This window comes from Humulus lupulus, chromosome 8 (assembly GCF_963169125.1).
Source record: "Humulus lupulus chromosome 8, drHumLupu1.1, whole genome shotgun sequence".
In the NCBI taxonomy this organism is placed as follows: Eukaryota; Viridiplantae; Streptophyta; class Magnoliopsida; order Rosales; family Cannabaceae; genus Humulus; species Humulus lupulus.
In genome coordinates, this window is record NC_084800.1 from 79,294,518 (window position 1) to 79,305,076 (window position 10,559).

Below are 10,559 nucleotides of genomic sequence, written 5' to 3' on the forward strand. Positions count from 1 at the left end.
TATGTGACATGCATGGCTATTATGATGCATGTTAGTTGATTAATGAGTATGACATGCATGGCTATTATGATGCATGTTAGTTGATTAATGAGTATGACATGTGTGGTTATCATTGATGCATGTCGGTTGATTATTATGTATGACATGCATGGCTATTCTTGATGCGTGTCGGTTGACTATTAAACGTGACAAGCATGGCTGTTATAGGTGCATGATGGATTGTTGGATATATTGCATACGGTGCATGAGAAACATGTGATTAGGACATGCTTTGTATACTGGGTATGAGATTTTTCAAAGCTTGAGCCTCTGTGGTTGTGCATGGTCCTAATTGTACTGGTATCTGTTAGTGAGCATGCTAAATACCTTGTTTGTGGATATTGAACATGTGATATATGATTGGTGGCATGTCTTACTCGTGAACGACACTGACTAGTCAGGGACCGACTCTAAAGTGGATGATCACGCATTGAATAGCTCTATAGCATTAATGCGGGACCGACCCTAAGGTCGAAGAACTTATAAGCGCTTGCCTGGTTACGACCAGATGACTATAGCCAAGGTATATGACCCCGGTGACCGTTTGTCACATGGCTAAGGGACGTTGTCCATAGTTTCGACTCTAGAGTCGTGAGGAAGGTTATGTTGGTGACTACTCACCTTGCACCTGTCCTAATCAAGCTTAAGTCGAGAATCATGCATTGAATGGCTTTATAGCATTAATGCCAGACCGACCCTAAGGTCGAAGAACTATTAAGCGCTTGCCTGGTCTACGACCAGATGTTTATGGCCAAGGTATATGACCCCGGTGACTGTTTGTCACATGGCCAAGGGATGTTGTCCATTGCACGACTCTAGGGTCGGGAGGAAGGTTATGTTGGTGACCATTCACCATGCACCTGTCCTAATCAAACTTATGAAAGGATCACTTGTCAGTTAAGCCCTGGTGACCCTATCGTCACATGGCTAGAAGGAGCGATGCTCAGTATTGTGACTTTTAGCTATTGTCACCTATTTGTTTGGACTGATAGTCCTGAATGGTTATTATGATCGTTGTTGATATTATATCATGCTTTATTGTATTTTCTTGCTGGGCTTCGGCTCACGGGTGCTACGTGGTGCAGGTAAAGGCAAGAGGAAGCTGGACCATCCTTGAGCTGGAAAGCTTAGGTGATGACGTGTACATATGCAGCTGCTCGTCCGCCACGGCCGAGGTTTAAAGTGGAACTAGGGTTGAACCCTATTTTGCCGCTTAGAATGGCTTGTTGTAAATATTTTCTGTAATAAACTCTGAGACTTATTTTCGGGATCCCAATGTATAAATTAAACGTTCTAGTGAAACGTTACATCCTAACCAAAGTTTTTAATCCCTAAACCGCTAATCATACTTAGTTCACAATTTTGGCCAAATGACTCGATTAGCGAGTTTAGCACTGTTTACAAGGCACACCGTAACGGTCCCTGGAGTTTGGGGCGTTACACAAGTAGATAACAGAGTTAAAGTTAAATTATATGAATTGTTCATTCATACAGTAATTAACTTTGATTCCCGTACCCATCACCCTATGTAGCCATATCTCTGTTTCAATACATGGTTTATGTTGTCTAGATCAGTCGCCACCAAGTGGAGTATATGCAGAAAGTAGTAAACCAGCAAAACAGAGATATCGAAGCCCATAAACCCAACCCCGTCGCAGTCGAAGTCGGAGGCCAGAAATAGTTGACAAAAAACATATATTAGAGAAAGAGAATTAGTGAATGAGAAGAAGAGAGGCTCGCCAGAAACAAACAATAAAGCTAGATCTGGGATTTGTTGAAAAATAATTAAACCCAGCCACATCCAACCTCACCGTTGTACAACATCAACTTAATGGTCCGACCTTGTCGCTCTGTGCCCGTCCTCGCCGCTGCTCCCCCAGCCTTGCAGCTCTATCCAGCAAAATGTGCTGAAGTGGGTGGCTGGTAATGAAGAAAAAGAAGAAGAAGACGCAGAAGAAAGAAGAGGGAAAGTGCTGCAAATGAACAGGTAACAAAGAAAGGGAAATTTTTTTTATTCATTTTTATTTCTGTTTAGTTCATTGGTTTACATGTTTGAAGTCTAAAAAAAATGTTAATCAACAGAAAATAGGAGCAGGCCCGTAACATGGTACCAAAATTTTAAAACAGAATAGGCCCATAAAATTTTTAAACAAAATGTGTGTTTGTAAACTAAAGTCTTTCAGCAATTATTGCAGAAGCCCAATCATATGGGCCCAATAAGTTGTCAATGACCTATCATCTCTATCATCAACATCTACACATCGAGACTCTCTTCACAGTCCTCATCAATGCTTTCCATGGTCGACTGGTGAGGTAGTCACGTGAATTTAATATCTGAATTTAATACATTCAAAAAAATTTTACTCCCATTTCAAAAGAGACACGGATTTACCGTCCCTTGTTAAGGTTCACAAGTCTCCATTGGTGTGCACTTCAGCCTATTATTCACACCGGCCTCCTCCTAACCGACCACCGAACCATGTAAGCACTGAATGCATTTGTTAGCATCGTTATGGTTTTATATATTTTGTGTTATAATGTTTCCTTAAGTAAAACGTAATTTTTTTTTTATTTATGATCGTGGTTCTAGATTTTCTTAGTCATAACAGTAATTGTTTTAAACTTAATTTTTTGAATCAAAACCCCTGCTTTTTCTTATTAGTTATTACACAACTGAAGAATTTTACAATATAGGTGTTAAACTTATTATTGTACCCCTGTTTTATTAATTTTTGATGTCGCATTGTGCAAATACCAGACCAAATGAAGCGCAGACACAGCTTATGCAAAACGGAAGATGAAAAGGACATGAACAAAGTCTGGTATGGAACAAATGAGGAAGTCGTAAGTAACTCCTCAACCAACCAAAGCAAAATAGATTCCTACATGACAAGAAAAGTCCTCAGCCATGAATTAGTTGTCCAACAAGGGCAACATGGTATTCGGTGGCAAAAAAAATCACCCTCTAAGAATTCTTTGACCACAGTGCGATTGAATGAGGATTCCCACATATCACAAAAGGTAAATATTGCTAATTTCAACTGGGTTTTTGTGATTGAGGGGGCAATTTAATGTTTATGATGGTGTATGGATACTGTGACAGTCAGAATCCTGTGATCCGTAAGGGGAAAGACCGGGTAAGCTGTGCAATCCCACACCGCCTGGGGAAGGTCAAGTTTAATGATTCTAAGATTGTGTAGGTATGGGACTACACAGTTGAAGAAGGCTTAAATGGATTGATGGGTACTACCTATATCAGGAAGGTGCATCTTCTTTTCGGTAGCCCATCACTTGAGAACTCCATGGTTAAGCGTGCTTGGCCTGGAGTAATCTAGGGATGGGTGACCTCCTGGGAAGTTTTCCCAGGAAGTGTGCGAGTGAGGACAAAACACACTGGAAAGACTTGTCTTGGTTTGTAGGGCCAGTCGTCATTCCAGAAAGTAGCCATAGTGACGTGGGGCGTCACATAATGGTATCAGAGCCTTGACCCAGCCGGAAGTGTGGCCGACGGGGACGTCGGGCCCAGAAGGGGGGGTGATTGTGACAGTCAGAATCCTGTGATCCGTAAGGGGAAAGACCGGGTAAGCTGTGCAATCCCACACCGCCTGGGGAAGGTCAAGTTTAATGATTCTAAGACTGTGTAGGTATGGGACTACACAGTTGAAGAAGGCTTAAATGGATTGATGGGTACTACCTATATCAGGAAGGTGCATCTTCTTTTCGGTAGCCCATCACTTGAGAACTCCATGGTTAAGCGTGCTTGGCCTGGAGTAATCTAGGGATGGGTGACCTCCTGGGAAGTTTTCCCAGGAAGTGTGCGAGTGAGGACAAAACACACTGGAAAGACTTGTCTTGGTTTGTAGGGCCAGTCGTCATTCCAGAAAGCAGCCATAGTGACGTGGGGCGTCACAGATACAGTGTTGCATATTTAATGTTTTAAAACCACTAACATTATTCAATCAATCCACTAACATATGTTATAAATCCAGACAAATTTACTGGACATTACAGGCGCAGGGAATTCTCTACTTGTGTTAAAGTGGTATAATACCCTACCCTCGCCAGTTAGAGACCGAATTAGAGTTGCTGGTATGCATGCCCTAGTTGATGGAATCAATCGGTCTGAGATTGACGTTCCACTCATTCAAGCGCTGGCATCAAAATGGTGGGATACAACACACACATTCATTTTTGAAGATTTCAGGGAGATGACGTTAACTCCTACAGATTTTAGTGCAATTTCTGGCCTGCCGGTGTACGGGAAAGTTCTGAAAATGAACAAGAGGGTGCATAGAAACCCAAATTTGTTGAGGACCTTGGTTGGAGAACCTTTGGCACTCCTCAAAAAAAGTAGAGTGGAAGTTAGTTGGTTGTACTCTGTTTATAAGAACATGCCTTTGAATACTGGAATAGATTGTGATAGACTTGCTAGGGTGTTCATATTAGCACTATTGGGATCAACTATGTTTGCACGTCGTAACAACATGGTCGACCTATACTACATTCCTTCTTTACAATGTATTGCAGACATACCTAATTTCAATTGGGGTGGTGCTGGGTTGGCTTTCGCATACCAACAAATGGATGACTTGTGCATACTTAATACACACTGCATAGGAGGACTCTGGAAAACTTGGGAGGTAAATACAAGTTCAATATTAATTTATGAGTTAATTTTTAAACTAGATTTGACATGTGTTTTGTATATTGAATTACAACACATAGCCAATTCTTATTTATTTCAACCTGGCAGGTCTGGGGGAGAGAGTACCTCCCATGTCTTCGTGTCACACCCCAATCAATATCGTCAAAAGTCTTCCCGCGTAGTCTAATATGGTGTAATTGCACACCCCCGACAATGGATCGTTATGTTTTGTTGAAGTACTATAGAGGAAAATTAAGTCGCCTGAGTTTGGAAGAGGTAACGAAGATCTAAATATCTTTATCAGGTTAAATAGGGAAGATGGGGATCGTAAAATACAACTTAATACTGGGAACTAACAAACAAACATACCTAATGCTGATTAGGTTGATTGGTGTCCATGGGGAAAGATGACATCCGCCCTTACTATGTAGCCCAAAGTGATGAAGCGAATAAGTGTCGGATACTAGTAGTTGGACCAGACGGTGGAGAGTGGTATTTGGCAGAGCGAGTCACTAGGAAATCAACTCGTGTCAAGTGTCTGTGTATTCCAAAGCTCCCCCCAAAGTCAATGCTCCGCAAGGAGAAGTTAGTCATTATTACGAAGCCGTGGTGTTTGATTGGAAAAAATGCAGAACATTTCCTGGACGAGACAACAGTGAAGAATATGGATATATATAGAAATCAAGTTTTAAGCACAACCAATAAGATGAAGGTAAAACAAAAAATAGTTGTTTGCACTACAAAAAATTGTTTAATTATTACATAGGAGTTGGGTTATTTAACATATCCAAAAAGTGATCCAAATGTTTTGCTACTACTTCTTTCGCAGGAAACAAATCCAACAATCACTAGTAACTGCAAAACTAGTTTGGACAATCCTCTTCCGCAATGTGGTTTGGAGGTACAATTTTTTCTATTATTTACATTTATATGGTGTCACTTTTTAATGTAACAAATATCTCATTATATATACTGCGCAACCTATACAAAGAGAGAAAGACGGGAACAACTCCTAAACAATATGGAAGGCTTTGGTGAAAGACTAATACACCAAATTACAACTAATGCCCATGCCGTGGAGGAATACAAAGGAATCCTTCAAACTGTCCAAAAGGAAATGGTAGTACATCCCATTCTACAACTCTTTATTTTATGAGTTTTCTGTTCACTATCATCCATCAAAGTCGATATGAATATTATAAAAAACTGACCACTTTTCTTTTTATGTTAGGAGACAAACTCAAAAGGGGTTGAAGTTGATAACGACGAAGGAGAATCAATGTCGAATAACGTACGCCTTTGACATGTTTCAACACAGAAATTTACAAACCATTGCTCCCAAAAAAAGCCCCATCCGCTTATTAGGTCTTTTCTATTTTACATTGTCAAGTGTACAATTCACTAAAGGAGGCAGAACTAATACTAAAATTTTTGTCAATAATTACTGTAATAACTCACCTAACCCCTTCAAATCTGATTTTTTTTCTTTATTTATTTTTCCCATATACATTCTTCTGAACCTCCTATTCGTTTATGTTCATTTTAAATATATATATGCACTCTTCTCTCTTAATGTGTCAACGTTAAATCCCAATGATAGGACTTATAACTTCATTGATATTGCATAAAAAAAATTAACATTTTATACAAAATCTATTATTCTCATTATTTCTGTGTGATAATGGGGATGAATATTCAAATCACAGCCCTAATAAGGCTACAACTAATTGGCCAAATAAACAAAGACAAGGGTTATTAATAAACAAATCAATGTAGTACATACGTTGCTTAACAACATAAGACTTGACATGTTTCCCAGAATTTTAGCTCATCTTCCGAGGTGTTATTTGTATAAATCATCATTTATTTTTGGTGGGCACTCTCATATCACCAATTTACGTAACCAAGCCACCATATTTGCATTACACCTTTTCTGTTTTTTTTTATTATAAATGACTTACTTATTTTATTGAGGTTAGTTATATGAAAACGTACAACCAATTATAATCCTGTTTTAAAGTACGCTAATTGACTAAGCACCAGGATGTTAATGGATTACTAACTCCAGCAAAAGTTAATGCCAATCAATTGATATGTTATCACCCCTCTACAGTCAGTTCTAAAGTTGAAATTGTTCTAACTGGGTGGCATATAAACCTCAATTCAAAATCAACCAAAATTAGCAACTTTATTCCTATTATTTAACTACTCCATCGTCCCATTCCAAAGTAAAAAATTGGGGAAGGTTGATAAACGAGTTTTATACTCATTAACATGTGTGTTTTTTGGTTACAATGTTGTTGTTGCGATATTTTTTTGCTATGCAAGTGCACACAGTCGCACTTTGTAATAAAATGGTAAAAACCAAGTATCGTCCTCAAGGACCGATTTATCAATTACCAATCAATCAATCTTTTTAATTCTATTTGATTAAACAATTTTCAGAGATTTCAAACAAAGAAGAATACTAACGAAGCACAATGAAAATTAAAACAAAATAACAGAGAAAATGAAATTAAGACAATTATGCTCCTCTATTTTCCACCATTTTATTTCCTAATGCAAGAATTATATCTCCTTCTCCCTATTCAAGAACAAGTTGCAAAAACAATTCATAATCTGGTTAAGATTTACAAAATTCAATCTAAATGAAAACTTCCTATATTTCTATGGTCAGTTGAATCATGAAGAAGGCATTAACCACGCAACTCAGTAAAATAGGCAAACAATTTAGATACTTTCGTTCTAAATTGAATTTGCATCCAAACAATCAAAACATATCAAATTTCACTTTTCAGATTTCAATTTGATTCATGAAATAACAATTAGATGTGATCAATCAATAATTGCACAAGTAACACAGACTGTACGGAATTGAAAGAGATGAAGAAGAACATGAATTCTGCATTAATCCATAAAAAGGGTTTCCAAAATATTCACATAATAGCCCTAAAGGAAAATTAGCCCATTATATTCATTCTAGCAGTCATAGAATTCAATTACAAACATGAAACTAATGAAGACAGATGAAGAAAACTCAAGAATGGATCCTCCAATGGTGTCCTCCACTCTCCGTCGTCGTCTCCCTCTGTTCAGCACTCCAAAAACGCCTCTCTCTGTCTAATTCCCCGTCCTTTTTTAACCTAATCCCTGTTTTATTCCCTTCAAATGACTAAAAACCCCTTAGTTAAAATATGCGTTTTTTTTCTTTTTCAGGCGTATCCTGCGATCGCAGGATGCCATTCCTGCGGTCGCAGGAATGCTCTAAAACGTGAAACTCCTCTGAAGCTGCGACCGCAAGACACACTTCCTGCGGTCGCAGGAATGCTCTGGAAAGCAAAACTCCTCTGAAGCTGCGGCCACAAGACACACTTCCTGCAGTCGCAGGAATGCTCTGGAAAGCAAAACTCCTCTGATGCTTGATGGACCCAAAACGGGTATGTTTAAAATAAATCGCAAGCGCACGAATTGTTCATAAAGAATAGTGATCGTGTAAGCAAGGATGTCGAACCCAAAGGAGTTGTCTAAAATCGAAAATGAAACTATTTTAAATCAAAAATAATAAATTCTAACCTAGTTCCAAAGATTGGTGATAATTTGAATAATGAAAATAAAAATAAAATACAATAATCTAGAAATTAAAGACAATATATATAACATAAATTAATAATAGAAACGAAGGTGGTAAAATAAGATTGTTAAGGATTAGAATCCACAAAATATAAGTTCAATAATATTTATAAGTACATTGATTCCCAAGTTTTAGTGATAGTTAAAATAAATCAAACTATCATTTTCTAAATAGATTTATAATTTTAAGCACAAATTATTTCTAAAAAGATAGGATTTTTCTTCACTTTTCAAGGTTATAATTTCAAAGCATTTAGTGTAAATCAATCTAATGAAATAACAAATAAATCAATGAACATTATTTATAAGGCAAAACATAATATTTTTGTTCTAAGCATGGATGTGTTCAATTTAATGACACATCTTACACAAAGAATATTATGTATTTGCACTAATGAAGAACAAAGTTTAAATATGTGCTAACAATTTAAAATACATGATATTTAAGATGAAAGAAGATATTTGAAGAAGAAAATTCCATAAACTTTGTTGCACAAAATGGGAAATCAACATACAAAATAAACACTATCTAGTTACATATTGTGTCATCATCACCTTAATAATCTTAAAAAGATTAGAAACACATAACTAGAATAGTAAATACAAACTAAAAATTACAAACATAAATAGGAAAATTTGGAGGATGAACCCCCAAATTTTTCCTCTAAAAATACATAGAAAAAAAATAAAAAGAAGAAGAAGATGAAGAGAATAGAGAGGTTTGAAATGTGTAGAAACTTTGTGTAGAGTAACCTCCTCCCAAATGGACACCACAAATCCCTTATTTATAGCCAAAAATGATGATTAAAATAATCAATTCAAATTAATTAAATTGATTAAATTAATTGAATTAATTATAATATGGCAAATAGGGGTAAATTATAGGGTGTAATAATTATGTTTTGGGGTAAAATGTGTAGAAAATGTGGTAAAAAGTAGTATTTTTGTCATAGGGGACAAATGGTACAAAATCATTTTTTGGGCTCAAGGAGGTTGCTTTGGTTCATTTGGGCGGCTGGCCCAGGCGTGTGGCAGCTTCGGATGGCATCAATTAACTGAATTGGCTGGATGCATTTCAGGAAGATGGGGCATTGATTGAAGCAGGCGTGGGAAGGAGCTGGGCATTTATGCTTGGCATTGATAATAGGTGTGCATGGGTGGTCTTGTGATGTTTGGAGCAGCTTGGAGGTGATTAACCAAAAAAAAAGGCCCAGGCGTGATGTGCTGGGTGGAGCATCAAATGACTTTGGGCCTGCTGAAGTGGGCCTAAGGAGGCAAGTGGACTGGGCCTTTGATAAATGCCAATTTTTCTTCTCCTTTCTTTCATTCATTTTTCTTGGCTTTTTAAGAGCAAAAATATACCAAAATCCCTACAACATAAATATAAAATAAATCATAATAGAATATTTTCCACTATAAAATAAATCAATTTAATTCTTTGAAAATATTAATTATAACTTAACTTATATTTAACACTTAAGCTCAATAATATAACATTTTTTTACCACAAATTAAACTACAATATATTACAACAAAATAACTATAAAAACACACAAAAATATATAAAATTAAAAGAAGACTAATAAATTCAAAATTACTTAAAAACTTAATAAATCAATTAAAAACTCAAGAATTAAGCAACAATTAGCACAAAAAAAGTGGTAAAATAACTCTATTTTGTAGAGTTATCAATGCTGCGGCCACAAGACACACTTCTTGCGGTCGCAGGAATGCTCTGGAAAGCAAAACTCCTTTGAAGCTGCGGCCGCAAGACACACATCCTGCGGTCGCAGGAAGTGCTCCGAAACACAATTTCCACCACTTTTTGTCATTTTGTCTATGTTTCCACCATGTTTTCACACCTAAGTCCTTCGATACTTGAAAACATATAGAAAGAAGCGTAAAATAGAACAAAAAAAAAACAAACATCTAATACTTTACCTGAAAAACACAAAGATAAATGAGTCTAAAACTCACTTATCAGTTATTTTTTGTTCTGTTTTACGCTTCTTTCTATATGTTTTCAAGTATAGAAGGGCTTGGGAGACATAGGTGTGCATACGTGGTGAAAAAACCAACAGAATGAAAAAAGTTGGTGGAAAACAGTGTTTCCAGGCAAGTGCTGCGACCGCAGGAAGGATATGCTGTGGCCGCAATTCCAGAGGAGAAAGGCATTCCCAGGGAAATCCTGCGGCCGCAATTCCAGAGGAGAAAAGCATTCCTACGCAATTACTACAACCGCAGG